We start from the raw sequence: 16,895 nt of genomic DNA, 5'->3' as shown, positions 1-16,895 counted from the left end.
ACGACACAAAATATAAAAGAAGTCCCTACTTTCATTGCCTACATGAAACTTCATCCTAGTAATATATTGTAATCTAAAGGGGCATCGATTACCTCAATGTCTACTAGGAATTTCTTCCCTGCTAGTTCAACTAACACATTCTGGTATACCTTGTAGGGTTTATATGGTCTTCCATTGTATGCTCATAATGGAATTTTGGAAGAATTAAGTTTAGGAGAACCTAATTTCTTCCAAAAATGTGTGGACATGATGCATACAGATGCATCTTCATCTATGATGAAACAATGGATGATAAGATTGTGAATAGTAACTGGCAACTGAAGAGTAATTTTGGATGGTATTCATGGTTTGGAATTATCCATATCGAATGTCATAAGGCGTGAATCATAGGGTTCAATCACGCCCAAAGTGTTCAACAATGCCTTGCACTAGGTGGGGCAAGATTGGAGAACTTCGAGGAAAGACATGGCCAAAGGTGACTGTGCCAAGTCATTGATGATGTTATATAGCTAAGCAGACCTGGCATGAGGGTAATGCAAATTTCATTGAATAAGAATTATAGGAATTTGAGGTGTAGTTTCTAGGCACAATATTTGCAGTGGGACATTCATTTCAGGAAAAAAAACCTCTTTCTTAGGAAGAGGAGGTGAGGGCAGGTAATTCCAATTTTAGGTTTGTAAGAAAACCTAATCCAACCGCATAAAAATATTTTGGTAGGATGGATCCATATATTGATATACAAATGGTGCATATTGTTGTTGAACCACACCCTAAGAAGTAAATGGACTATGTAAGACAACAATTGAGGGTTGTGGTTGACCCTGAGTGGCAACTTGATGCTACTTGGCTTCTTGTTGTTGGCATATTTCTAGTAGTTGAGCGAAATGGTGAGTATAATGTTCCGTTGACCCACAAATGGCACAAGGAAAATTGGTCCTACATCATGACTCACAATGTCGTCGTTCTTGTCCACAACGATTGTTAATCACGAGAGGATCAGGGTCTTTTGTGGGTTGTTGGTTATCTGCGTTCGATTGGCGCTGAAGACTTCCTTCTAGGGATGGAGTCTGATTGCCTCCTCAGTTTCTATTGTGATTGCACCCTTCATTCTAAGGGTTAGATGGGTTCACAAAATTAAGTTGCTCGAAGGATTGAACATGCTTGGGGATTTCATTGAACAAAATTAACCCCTATATGGGGTTTTTCAAGAGGTTGAGGAAGTCCTAACAAAGGATAATATGGGTTCAAAATGCTAGGGAAAGTTTGGCCAGTGCATGTCACTCCATGAGTATGCAGAGAAGCTGTGGTGGAAGGAAAAGGAGGTTGTTGGGGTGGAGCACAAGATTGGAGTGCTACGAAATTCTGTCTCTGTGGAACAACCTGAGCTACGGGGTTGGTGACTAGGCCAATGAGGCCATAAAATGCATGAGATGTTTTGAGTTTGGTTGATTCAAGGATATGATGTCAAGGTGCATCAAGAATAACAATATATAAATACCATAACTAAGAGTAAATCAGGTCATACTATTGGGCTTTGATGATGGAATCGTCTTTAGTAGCAGGCATGGTCGAAGTGACATATTTGGCAATCAGAGGGAGGAGGGATTTCAAAAACCAATCGAGGAAAAATGAGTCATTGGGTTTTATTTTACAGAGGTTACAGCGTCTCTTAAATTTGTGAATGTGGTCCAAAATGTGGATAGTCGTATTCCAATGGAAATTCAAAAGATTTTTTATCCCAATATTATGGTGAATAGGTGATTGGTAGCAGTTCAGAAACTCTAATGCCAATAAATGGAAAGTGGAGTGTGTCACATTAGGTTGATCAACATACCATTTGGTTGAATCGTCATTTAAGGTTCATTGAAATAAACGAAGTTGAATATAATATTCTATGTAGGTGTTGGATGAACACCATAGATGAAAGGACATCACATGATTTGTTGGGTCTTCCTGGTGTTTAGCCTCAAATTTTGGGATTTCCATGGGAATATTAGCCGACATGGAGGGACAAGTTGCATCATGATGTGTAGGATCATTGATGAGTTTGGTCAAGTATGAAAGGTTCAGAAGTGCCATAAAATGTAAAATGGTGGGATCAAGAGGGTTTTGTTGTTGTCCAACAATGTTGGTGAGTGGGGGTGCTCCTAAAGGAGTCGACGCTAAGGTAGAAGGTGTAGGAATTTACAGGGTAAGTTCCTTAGACAGAACACCAAAGGACACCGCTCACAAACAGATCGCAGATCAATACACCATTACTTTTGACGTGGTTAAAACCCTCAAAGAGGGAAACAGTCCACGGCCTGAGCCAACGCGGCCACTTCAGACAATTTATTAACAAAAGAATGAAAATTTACATAAGCTTCTCTCATGCACGGTTAACCTACAAATGACCCTCCATGCTCTTTAAATAGAGATCATGGACCAATCGGGTGTTAAGCCACGGTTCAAGTGTCGATAATACCGAGGAGAGATTGAACCGTCGGATCACTACATATCGTGACCGTCGAATTGTAAGTTACAAAATGTACATAGTAAAGAAACACACTTTACCTAACTCTATACTAGACCAAGTTATACTTAACTATTTCCTATGTGTCGGAATATCCTAACATCCCCCCTTAAGAACAACTTGGGATAGGATTGAAGGATTTACAAATATGACACAATAGGAGAAGGAAGGAGGCACTAGAGCCTATCCCCCCTTAGTGACAACTTCCTGAACTCCAACCATAAATCGAAGTTTAGTGAACTTCGCCTCTGTGAGAGCCTTTGTAAAGATGTGTGCAACTTGATCATCTGTTGAACAATATTGCACTTCAAGGACATGGTCGTGGATGAGCTTTCTGATGAAGTGCATGTACAGTTCAATGTGTTTGTTGCGCTGATGTTGGACTGGATCTTTGCATAGTTGAATGGCACTCTGATTATCACACCAAAGTGTAGTCGGATGTTGCTACTGAAAGCCAAAATCTAACAGGATCTGACGAAGCCACAAGGCTTCCTTACTAGCTTCTACAGCACCACAATATTCTGCTTCTGCTGAAGAAAGAGAAATGGCACCTTGTTTCTTGCAAGCCCGTGTAATAGGTCCTGAACCAAGAGTGAACACATAACCTGCAGTAGACTTCCGATCATTAGGGTCACCAGCCCAATCAGAATCAGTGAAACCAACCAATAGATCATATGCTTTGGCACTGTAATGAATACCAAACTGAACTGTACCTCGAACATAATGAAGTATTCTTTTCGCTGCTTTCCAATGACTTTCACGTGGGTTTTGCATAAACCGAGCAACAAGGCCAACAGCAAAGGAAAGGTCAGGACGAGTATGGGTTAGATACAAAAGTTTTCCTACAAGTTGACGGTATAAGGTAGCATCAACTTCAGGAGAAGTACAAGTGACTGAAAGTTTGACTCCAGACTGAAAGGGAGAAGGGGCTGGCTTACAGTCTTCCATGTGAAAATGGTGTAGAATATCACAGGCATACTTGGACTGGGAAAGGGAAATACCTTCCTTGGATTGCAAGACTTGAAGACCAAGAAAATAATGTAAGTGTCCTAAGTCTGTCATTTCAAACTTCCTTTTAAGGCTAGACTTCACATGGTTTATAAGGTTGGGATCACTAACAGTCAGGATAAGATCATCAACATAAAGAACAAGGATGATAAGAGACTTGCCCACTTTCTTGGTGTAGACAGTATTGTCAGAATGACACCTAGAAAAGCCAGATTCTAAAATAAAGTTATCCATTTTGGCATACCAAGCTCGAGGAGCTTGCTTGAGACCATAAAGGGATTTCTTAAGCCGACATACAAGGCTGGAGTCTGTTTGTATAAAGCCAATGGGTTGTTCCATATATATTTCTTCATGCAAGTCCCCATGCAAGAAGGTGGATTTAACATCCATCTGATGGACTTCCCATTTGAAAGAGGTAGCAAGGGAAAGAACAAGGCGGATAGAGTTCATTTTGGCAACAGGGGAGAAGGTTTCAGTATAGTCAATGCCTTCAACTTGTGAAAAACCCTTAGCAACAAGACGAGCTTTATGTTTATCAACTTTCCCATCTGGTCCATACTTGGTTCTGTAAACCCATTTGCATCTAACAAGTTTTCGTCCCTTTGGTAGAGGAACAAGATCCCATGTATCATTTGCCAATAATGAATGATATTCTTCATTCATAGCTGCTTCCCAATCTGGATGGCTTGAAGCTTCTGCAAAGGTGTCAGGATCATAATTCACTGAAGCTTGAGCCAGTAAAGAAGAGGCTCTATCAAACTGAGAACGTGTACGTCACTGATCTGTAGGATCACCGGCAAGATCACATGCTGCATCCCGAGTAGCACGGACCCATTTTGGAAGCTGAGGAGCTGAAGGAGGATCTTGAGAAGGTGGGGGAGGATTTTCATCCTCACTTTCATCATCTGAAGAAGAAATATTTTCAAAAGTAGAAGAGATAGGGAGAGGTGGCACATCCGCCGAACTAGGCTCGCAAGCCGATATATTTTCAGCAAACTTTACATCTCTTCTAATGATAACATTTTTGGACTTAAGTGGAATAAGTCTATATCCTTTGACATCTTCAGAATATCCAACAAAAATACTTTTTTCACTGTTTAGGTTCTAAAGCTTTATGTTTCTCATCGGGAATATGGGCCCATGCTTCACTTCCAAAAACACGAAAGTGACTGACATCTGGTTTAATTGAGCTCCATGCTTCTTTTGGAGTGATATTCTTTAAAGCCTTAGTAGGAGTGCGATTTATTATGTAATTTGCACAGTTAATTGCTTCTGCCCAATAATTAAGACTAAGTCCTTTAGATTGATGCATACAATTAGCCATTTCCTTTAAGGTGCGATTCTTCCTTTCAGCTACACCATTTTGTTGTGGAGTATATGGAACAATATGTTTCATTTGAATTCCATGCTCAGTGCAAAAGTTGATGAAGTTATTTTTAACATATTCTCTGCCATTATCAGATCTTAGCTTAAGAATTTGATGTCCAGATTGTTTTTCAACAAAGGCCTTAAAGGCCAAGAACATGTTAAATACTTCACTCTTGAGTTTTAAGAAGTATACCCAAGTGCGTCTGGAGAAATCATCAATGAAGGTTAAGAAATACTTGTAGCCAAAGAAGGAAACAACTGGAAGTGGACCACATAAATCACTATGCACAAGCTCTAAAGGGGCTGAGGCGTGCCAAGAGGCACATTTTTCAAAACTGTCCCGATGATGTTTTCCGAGTACACATCCGAAACAAACACCATCTCTGCAAGATACCATTGGAAGACTTGTCACCATATTTTCTTTACATAGATTCTGAAGAGAGCGATAGTTTAAGTGACCAAATCGCTCATGCCAAAGTTTGCTCACTTCATCATTATGAGCAACAAATACTGAGGGAAGATTTGATGACCCAAAGTTGTGAAACTTATACAACCTTGTAGAATCATCAGCAATGCCAGTAGCTAAAATCTGTCTAGGATCTCTTAGGTCCTTAATTACAACATCGTGAGGTGAAAATTCAACGATTTTACCTTCACCTGAATGAGTTATCTGATATACAGATAGAAGGTTGCAGGATAAGTTTGGAACACATAATACATCATTAAACTGACCATTGTCTATATGAACAGTTCCAGTCCCTACAACACTAAGAGATCTATCATCACCAACATATATATTTTTGGTGTTACAATAATTTAAAGAAGAAAACATGGCTTTGTTTTTGGCCATGTGATAAGAAGCTCCAGAATCAATGAGCCACTCATGAGAATGAGAAGAAGAAGATACATTTAGTGCATAGCCAGACCGAGATGCTTGACAACCACATGCAGAAAGTGCCATTCCTGAAGATGAAGTTGAAGTTGAAGAGTGCTCCAAATGGATGTTATGCTTCTTCATTGCTGCTTCCAAGGCTTCCATCTTCTTAAAGCATTTCGATTCTAAGTGGCCATCTCGATTACAAAAGTTGCAATGTCTATCAGTCTTCTTCCCTTTGTTTTTATTTGTCTTATCATTTTGTTGAAATGATTTTTCATTTTGAGGTTGAAATTGCTTAGGACCCTTGTTTGGTTTAGGACCATTCCTTTTAGGATACAACTTCTTAGGATTCTTTGGATTTGGTTGTTGCTGGGCGGCTAACGCTTTTTTAGAAGAGTTTCCAAGATTAAGAAGACCAAGGTGTAAGAGTTTTTCTTGTTCTCTTATTAAAGAATCACAAAAAGAATCAAAGGAAGGGGACTTGTAATCTTGTCCTTGAGAAATGAAGGCTTCTCTTGTAGAATGGAAGGTGGAAACAAACACAGAGTAGGCTGGTCCCAACTTAGTAAGAATGGAATAGATAAGGTTACTATCTTCTTTCTTAACCTTAACACCTTCCAAGAAGTCTAAGGGTCTTGAATTTGGACAAAAAAACTTCAATGCAAGAAAAATTATTGGGGTCCAATGTAAGCAACTCATTTTCCAGTTGATGGGCTCTAAGTTCATTTTTAATTCCAAAGACTTTAGTAATCTGTTTCATTGCTTCATCAGGAGCATCAAGTTCTGCAATATGGAATCTAAGATCTGGAGAAATAGACATCCCTATCAACCCACGTGCTTGATCTTGCCTATTTTCCCATTTAGCTGCCTTATCTTCATATTTCGGTTTGGTTTCTTGACCTGTGGCTATTCTGTAGAGACCTTTACTTCTAAGTAAATCGACAATGTAAGACCACCATTGGAAGTAGTTGGTGCTGTCAAGAATAACTTGGCATGGAATTTCCATTTTAATGGAAACTGAAGCTATATATGCTGAAACTAAGTGTTCCAATGGAAAGATCTCGAAAAATTAGGCCGTTTAAAAAAAACGGTTCTGAAAACGACTTCTGGATGAAGAAGTTATGGCTTTTTGAAGAAAATTTGATGAAGTCACCGACGAAGTGCGGGAATGTGCGGAAATGAAAAATCCGCCCCCACAAAAAGGAGACTTGAACTCAAGACCTCTACTCTCATAAATTAGCTTTGGACCAAGTGAGCTATACAGAGAGAGAGAGAGAGAGAGAGAGAGAGAGAGAGAGAAGCTTTGGGTTGCGTGCTTGCATTGAGAAAGCTCTTTTTCCCTACAAAACAAAAAACACAAAACCCAACACGGACATACAAAAAAAAAACGAACCTTGCGGCTCGAAGTTAGTTTTAGCCGGAAACTAAATATTTTCCTCATTGTTTCTGATTTTCCGAGATCACACTAAGGCGCAGCGGAAAAGAGCATACGCATGAGAAAAATCCTTCCTTTCTGTTTCTGATTTGCCCAGATCGCACAGAGTCGCGGGGCAAAGAGCATACGCAGAAATGAAAGGTATAGATCCGGTAATAAAAAAAGCTAAATAAACCGAAACTGAATCCGGTAATAAAAAAACCTAAATAAACCGAAACCGAAATAAACAGAGAGAAAATAACTGTAAACTTCAAATAAACACTGTATACCTCCAGATCTTAAAAATGACGTAGCTAGGGCTGCCGGAAACCTTTTCGCGTGAAACGAAAAGGGTTCCTCACTAGAACAGATGCTCCCAACACAATAGAGCATTCCTCTCGGCCTGAAAGCAATCAGAAACAGTAGATCTAGGAAACGGTAGTCGGATGCAGTTCTACCGGCTTCAGATTTGGATCACCAACGGACGCGGCCCTCAAATAGCTCTGATACCATGTAGGAATTTACAGGGTAAGTTCCTCAGACAGAACACCAAAGGACACCGCTCACAAACAGATCGCAGAACAATACACCAGTACTTTTGACGTGGTTAAAAACCTCAAAGAGGGAAATAGTCCATGGCCTGAGCCAACGCGGCCACTTCAGGCAATTTATTAATAAAAAAATGAAAATTTACATAAGCTTCTCTCATGCACGGTTAACCTACAAATGACCCTCCATGCTCTTTAAATAGAGATCATGGACCAATCAGGTGTTAAGCCATGGATCAAGTGTCGGTAATACCGAGGAGAGATTGAACCATCGGATCACTACATATCGTGACCGTCGGATTGTAAGTTACAAAATGTACATAGTAAAGAAACACACTTTACCTAACTCTATACTAGACCAAGTTATACTTAACTATTTCCTATGTGTCGGAATATCCTAACAGAAGGTGACTAAGGGGGAGTCCTTTGGATCAAAGTAGTGAAGCTGCTAGTAAAGAGGATTTGACTACTAATGCTCTATATGGCATCTCTTTTATTATTTTTTTATGGGTTGGAAGGGGAGAAAATCCCCCTTTAATACGAGGAAAAATTTGAAGTCTTCGAGACCAGCGTTTTGGGCCAAGGTCCAGAATGGTGACAATTAAATTAAATGCATGGATATTTCAAGAAGATGTAGTTCAGTTTCCAAATTAATACATGTGTCTATTTAAATGAAAATAAAGCAAGAAATTCAATAAAGATGTTATAAAGAAGTGTGAGGTACTTCGAATTCAAACTTCTACGCAACAAGAAAATAAAGTGTTCCTAGAAACCTACAGTTCCTATTCACTCAATATTGGTCATTGGAACTTTTTAGCAAGACACCACCTATGGGGGTCTCAAGCATGTCATATGGATGGTACTCACATACTTTGTCCTACACGATTAGTCAGAAAGTTGCATGATGAGTGAAATTCCATTCCTGTCTATTTTCATATCTCTGGAAGTTCTTTCACTAAGGACTACTTTTATGATGTTTGAACATATTTTTGGCATGCTATTGTTCTGCAATCATTTGTACAAAAGGTGGACCAAATTTGGATACTAGTGTGTTAAGAAGATGATACTATTTGTAGCAAGAGATTCATTCATTACTTCTCACAGACTCATTTTGTTACTCGTGAAACAAACTTGGGGCATGGTTGGAACATCTAAAGTGAATTTAATTTATTTTTTTTCGTTTGAAGAATTCTTTGGAAAGAAATGTGGCTCAATTGAAAGTGTTCAATGAATTAACATTACCAATTGATTGGGTGAATGATAAGACTAAGGTCGTGATCAATATAGATTTATTGTACATAACTTAGCAACGAAATGATACTCCACATCTATTCCATTAAATCACCTTTTTTTCACGTGTATTTCAAGAATCAGATGGTTTTGGCACATTCTCTCTCCAAAAAAGTGTTCCGATTTGAAACTATTGTATTTGTGTCTAATTTTTTTTTTAAGGTGAGTCAATCTCTAAGATTGCAAACAATGTTTTTGTGTCTTTGAGTGTTGGTGAAACTAGCTTTAGCAATGTTTAATTCGAGGCATATTATTAGACTATGTTGGTTTTCAAGCCTCTGTGGAAGTTTTTTGTAGTTTCATGTTCCGGATTATCCACAGTTTCCAGTTCAGTCTGTCGACGTTTCAAACCCCAACGGGGGTCCATCATCAGGACAATTCTGAAAGATAGAAAAGAAATGAATGAAAGATGATGAGAGAAGCAGCTAGGTACCTGGATATAAATACACAAAGGAACCCTAATATGAGAGCCGACACATGATTTTACATTCTTGTTATTATTTCTTGTTATTTATTTATAATTGTATTTATTAATTATTAATTTTTATATTAAATATTTAATTAATTTTATTATTTTTAGCCTTGATAAATCAACCATAAATTAATTAATTAATTAATCAATTAAATAAAATTAAATTTTTCTTCCCTTTCTTAATTTAATTAATTATTAGACTAGTTTTTATTGACCTTTCTTTAGGGTTGTTTAAGTAGTTATAATAGGATGTCAATATCTTGCTAGTTGAATATTTCATATGTGTGCACTTGGCACCTAAATAATGTAATTTTATTTTTTACTAATATAGGATCTATGTTTTTTTCCTTGGAAAATAAATTATTATATTGGGTTAACAAACATTATAATTGGATAAAACGTTACAATATATTTTAACGCTAGAGTGTAAAATGCACGTAAGTTTTCTCAACATGATAAAATATTAATGTCTATAATATTGTTAATGTCTATGTGTGCATGCTTGTATGCATAGGTTATGGGTTAAAATAAATATAGTGATGATAGAATTGTGAAGGAAAGCACCAAAATTGTCTTATTTTTGGTTAAATTTGACCGTAAATTTAGTTGCAACTAAGTTAGAAGTTAGAATTCCATTTATATGATGGGAAATTTGTTTATGGAACTGTTCTCAAAAAAGTTTTCACTAATTTTAAAATAACCTAGATCATCATTTTTTTGGGAAATTTATCAAAATATATGGAACTTGGAATCACCTAAACATAAGGGGTCACTAGAAATGGAGTGATTTATGTACTTTTTAGTCAATGCCTAAATGGATTAATTTAAGTGGTTAAATATTATAAATTTCAAGCTAAAAATCTCAAAATAAAAATTTTGAATTAGTTAACTTTTTGAAATGAGGAATTAAAAAAAATAAATGGAAATTTGATAATAAATACTAGTAACATTTTGAATTAGTTTTCGGAATAATTTGTGTAATAAATTTGTAATCACTTTGATTTCTAGTCCTTGATGATGAGTGGAGTATATAATTATTTTTTTAACACCAGAATTTCTAATAAATTTCTAATATTTTTTTAACACTAAAGTGTTTAATAAATTAAAGAAAAAATAAAATAACACTTAAAAATAACTAAGGTGCGCTATAAGTTGAAAACACAAACTTATGAGGTGGAGTGGGGGGGAATATAGGGTAAATTATAAGGTTGGAGGACCTAATATTCCCCCACTCTATACAAAATATTCTAATTATGTAATTATAATTAAGTGGGAGGAAATATGGGGTAAATTATGGGGTTAGGGATCTAATATCCCTTCACTCTCATATTGAATATTGGGTAGATTTGATCTGGGCATTGCCTAGATTAGTCCAACAAGTTATTAATTCACTATGATTAAAAAAAAGGAAAAAAAAAAATGGTGAAAAAAAGGGTTATATATAATATATAATTTAAGCAATATTCTCCTCCATCCCCATTTTTATCATTTCAACATGGTTAAAAAAGAAAGAAGTTATATATAATATATAATTTAAACAATATTCTCCTTCATTCTCACTTTCATATTATTGAATGGGAAAATATTTGGTAAATTATATATTAAATTATACCTGTAGAGATGAGAGAAATATTACTGGATTATATATAGGGAACCCAATATTCCCCTCTCATTCCTACCTAATTTACCCAATATACCAGCCCCTAGGGTACCCCAAAATATTGCTCATATGAAATGGAGGTGGGAAAAGATATTAGATAAATTATATATATAATTTACCCTAGATTTTAGTACCCACTCTTTTATAATAAAATAATAAATAAAACATGAAAATAGGAAAAGAAAAAATACCTAATAAAAAATTAAAATTTGAGAACATAAACCTTTAAATTATATTTCTTAATAAATAGATTATCAACATTAGTCAAAATTTTAGATCATATATGAATATACTTATTATCAAAATTAATCAAATTTCATTTTTGTGAGTATACTTTTGATTCATATTTTGTTAGTTTATATATATATATATATATATATATATATATATATTATTCATATTTTGTTGATTTAATAATTTATTTTGCATTTATGGTATTTAGATTACATAATTTTATTAATTTTAATAAAATTATTTAATTTTACTATAGATTTTTCCTTCCTGTCTTGTTTATTTAATCTCCTCTTTGTCTTGATGGTTATATTTTAATCGTGTATATATAGGAGACTAGCACTCTTCACATCAGTAAGCTTCAAGCCCCTGAAAATAGATGAAAAGTTCACCCAAAACGTTGAGCAAACATACACTTATGACACGCAATTCTCTAAAAATCCTTATCATACAAAAATATTTAATTTAAAAATTTAAAAATATAATTTTAAATGATAAATAAAATATTAAATAATTAAAATTAATTATATATAAATAACAAATAATTTTATTAATAACCATTTTTTTAATAATAATTTCTATAAATAAACTACTATATTTAAATATGATATTATTTTTTTAAAATGAAAAATATAAAATATTGAAAATATTTAATATTTTAAATCAACGTCATCATTATTAAAAATATAAAATGTTTTATTATTAAAATATACATGTCATTTTAATTTATTTAAATATCAAAAATATTAAAATATTAAATATAAAATTTATAATAATCCAGAAATTAAAGAAGGGGTTAAAATAACTAGGTTGGACTTTTAGTCGAAAACACTATTAAGGGAAAAATTAAATGGGGGAATTAAATGTGTGTTACTTTAGCGTGACCAATCATTTTTAAAAATTTTCCTTTCGTTTGATTTTAAATAATCGCCCATGACGCGGAAATTACAACCTTTCTTTTTTAAAGTAAAATGAAAAGAAAGATTGACATGTAAAATCTTCCTTTTAAAAGTAATATAGGAAGATAAAAAAATATGTTACTTTCGGGTGATGAAAATAAATAATTCATTTTCCCTTTCGCATTCTTCCACGCGTGGAAAATATTTTTTTTTCCCAAAATTAGAATAAATATATAAGATTTATTGCGCCTAGAGGTGTGTTTTATAGTTTAGTATGATTTTAATATGTAATTACGTTTTTTCAAAAAAATAATAAATAAATTTTTATTAATGTTAGCTAAAACAATAATTTGAATCTTAATTATATATAATTTGAATCTTTAGATTATATATGATTATGTATGATTATATATAATCTGAATAGAGAATAAATTATCTTATATACGTCAATTTGAATAGATCATAAATTCACCTTAAACAAAAAGATTTACCAAATTAAAATTCCAAATTCGAAAAATATTTAAACATCTTTACTCTTTACTAAAGCCAATACCATTTCTTAAATCAATAGAAAAAGGTTAATTCAACACAAAGGATCCAAAATCCCAGTCCAAAATCTTTTAATATTTCTTTTAATTAAATATTGTAAAATGAATCTTTAAAGGGAAAAATCATATCCTATGAAGATATTAAAATCTTTAAAGACATAAATATTTCCACGTCAAAGTTTTAATATTTGAAAATATTAATTTGATGTAGTTTTATTATAAATTTTGCTATCAAGCCATGTAGAAAACATCATTAAAACTAATATTAATATTATTAAATTTAATAAATTTGGATTAATGTAATATTATATTGAATATGATATTCAATTTGTTACATTATAATATATATTAATATATCATGATATATATTAACTCTAGATATATATGGAGGGAAGAACAAAGACATAAAGTGATAGAGGTGGAGAGATAGAGGGAGTGACAAGAGAGAGATGGAGATAAAATGAAGGAGAGGGGAGAGGAGGAATGAAGAGAGAGAGAGAGAGAGAGAGAGAGATGGGGGGGGAGAGAGGGACAAGGTTGGAGCGTAGAGAGAGTGAGAGAGAGATGGGGGGGGGGGGGAGAGAGGGAGGTAGGAGAGAAAAGGAGATAGGGGAAGGACCAGAGAGAGGACTTGAGAGAGAGAGGGAGAGAGGTAAGGACAGAGATGGAGTTGGAGGGGGAGAGAGGGAGTGAAGAAGAAAGACATAGAAAGAGAAAAGTGGAGAGAGAGAGAGAGGGAGTGACAAGGGAGTGATGGAGAGAGAGTGTGAATGTTTTTGGGTGAGATAGAGAGACAAAGAAAGAGAGATGGAATGAATGGGGAAGAGAAGGAGAGAGGGAGGGAGATAGTGACATAGTTGGAAGGTGGAGAGAGAGAGGGGTGGGAGAGACAGAGGGAGGTGAGAGAGGAAGGAAGAGAGAGAGAATGTGTGAGACAGAAGGAGAGAGGGATGGAGAGATAGATGGAGTTGGAGGGAAAGAGAGAGGGAGGTAAGAAGAAAGACATTGAGAGAGAAAGGTGGTGAGAGAGGGGGAGTGATAAGGGAGATAGAGAGAGAGGGAAAGAGGAGAGCAACAGGGAAGAGAGAGGGAGAGATATATAGATATGGAGAAAGAGGTTGTATGTTTTAGGGGTGATATAGAGAGATAAGGGAGAGGAAAAGGGAGATATGGATATAGATGGGAGGTGGAGAGAGAGATAGAGAGAGGGAGGGAGAGATAGATAGATATGGAGAGAGATTGTGTATGTGTATTTGCGGGGGCGGGGGGTGAGATAGAGAGACAAAGGATAGATGGAGTGAGATGTAGATATAGATGGAGGTGGGAGAGAGGGAAGAAAATTTCTTGCACATATTTCTAATCCTATTTGATTGCTTGCACTAGATGCATTTATTTCATTGTAGATGTTGATTTCTAATTATATTTGACTGTTTGCACTAGATGCATTGATTTCAGTTTAGATGTTGATTTCTAATCTTATTTCAATGCTTGCTCTAGTTGCATTTATTTCAGTGTCGATGGTGATTTCTAAATCTATTTGATTGCTTGCACCAGATGCATTGGTTTTAATGTAGATGTTGATTTCTAATTATATTTGATTGCTTGCACTAGATGCATTGATTTAAGTGTAGATGTTGGTTTCTAATCTTATTTTATTGCTTGCATTATAAGCATTTATTTTATGTAGATGTTGTTTTCTAATACTATTTGATTGCTTGCATTATATGGATTAGATGTTGTTAATCTTGAGACTGTAAATTATAAAAATATTTTTCAAGATTGGATGGAGGGGGGAGAGAGGGAAAAATATTTCTTGCACTAGATGCATTGATTTTAGTGTAGCCGATGATTTCTAATCCTATTTGATTGTTTGCACTAGATGCATTGATTTCAGTGTAGGTGTTGATTTCTAATTATATTTTATTGCATGCACTAGATGCATTGATTTCAGTGTAGATTTGGATTTCTAATCCTATTTGATTGCTTGCACTAGATGCATGGATTTCAGTGATGTGGATTTCTAATCCTATTTGATGGCTTTCACTAGATGCATTGATGTTAGTGTAGATGTTTCTAATCTTATTTGATTGTTTGCATTAGATGCATTAGATGTTGTTAAACCAGAGGTTGTAGATTATTGAAAAAAAATGTTTTTCAAGATATATTTAGTAATACGTAGAGGGACACTATTAAGAATTAATTAGTTGTCAAAAGTTGTGATTCTTAGAATTAAAATGAAAAAGATGTGTAGAATCAATCCTCCTACAAAGTGTAAATTAATCCTTGACAAGATTGTCTCCCTTTTTCATCACCAACTAATTACTAATAGACAATTACATATATTCAAAATTACTAATAAATAATTGCATACAACAATGTATTAAAAATATTTATAAGAGGGAAATATATATTTATAGACATGAAAACAAATCAAAGTATTCTTGAAGGAGATGTGATAATTGTTTGGAGAAACAAATAATCTAAAGATTTTATAAATCTGGCCGCTCACTAAAAGAATTCAAAAATACATTATTTCTTGACTTTGTAAAATAAATTGTAGATAAAAAAAAATCATCAAAATATTCTTGAAGGAAATAAATTATTTCAAACATTAGCAAAGAAATAAATTATTTGAAGAGTAATCTTGATGTAGTAAATTATTAAAACTCCTCTTCAAAATATATTTTGTAATACTTGGAGCAACACTATTTAGAATTAATTGGTTGTCAAAAGTTGTGATGTCTAAAATTAAATGAAATAGATGTGTAGTATCAATCCTCCTGCAAACTATTGACAAGATTACACCTCCCTTCTTAGTCACCAACTAATTACTAATAAACAATTATATACAAATAAAAATATAACACAACAACTGTAACATTCACAAACATACCATCCAAATACAAACACATAAACACACAAACCACTCAATGCATCTAAGTACAGACGTATAAACCATTCAAGGCAAACAACACAAATTAAATTAAAGAAGAGAATGATATGGTCATGCCAAGCAATGAAAACCTAATGTGAATTTTGAATTTTATCTCAAACATATACATAATAATGATAATCTAAAAATGTGGCATTGTTTCCCTCAACTGGAACCAACTTAGATCCATCTAACACCGGATCTATCATGCATCGAGAGGGATCAAATCCCTCGAGGTGCAAACATTTCCTCAAGTTGTACACACCAAAAAGAAGGTTTGCACCTTGAGGGATCAAATCCCTCGAGCTGCATGATAGATCCGGTGTTAGATGGATCTAAGTTGGTAAAACATAACCCAAAACACATACTATTATAAATTTGACTTATTATATGTATTGTTATAAACCATGGGAGTGAGTATAGGCCATGTTACGTAATAATGTGATGGAAAGCAGAGACCCTCGTTAGAGTGTGGGTGTACGATGAGATCTTTATTTCACGATTGTTTATTTAAATATTAGAACAATTGTTTAAATGTATTAAATTATAAACATTGTTGAATTGATATTAGGGTATAATTTAAATTTGTGATTCTAGTTGATTGATTGTAATTAGGGATGCCCAAAATTTTTTGTTAGAATTCTGCATATAATATACAAAGACATCATTATTTCATTGTAACCATAGTTTGGGTCATTGCATATATTTAAGTTATTAGTCCTTGTCAATTAGGTTGTAGGGACTCCATTAACTTGCTTTTCTCTTTTTATCATTCAATTACATGTAAATCGATCTGTGTGTTAATTATTTAAATAAATTAAAAAAAAAAATATAAGGAACTTTTATTAACTTTTTTATTTTAATTTTTAACATAAAAATATAAATAATTTTGATGAATTTTTTATTTTAAGTTTTAGTGGATGTTAATCATCATCATTATCATCATATAAAGAATTTTAGATTTTATTTGACCTCATCCCAAAGCAAGGCATGTTCAAAAGTATTGAAATATTTAACGATATAAATATGAAGTCAAGTAATACTAAAGTATTAATTAGACAGTATGCAAATCAAGTATTATGTACAACATTAGTAGGATTTTCAGTCCATAATTTTAATACATGTGTATCATTGCA

Source organism: Pinus tabuliformis, chromosome 4_1 (genome assembly GCF_031772625.1).
Source record: "Pinus tabuliformis cultivar Carrire ecotype Pingquan chromosome 4_1, CPIR1, whole genome shotgun sequence".
NCBI classification, from domain to species: Eukaryota; Viridiplantae; Streptophyta; class Pinopsida; order Pinales; family Pinaceae; genus Pinus; species Pinus tabuliformis.
This window is presented reverse-complemented; position numbering follows the sequence as displayed.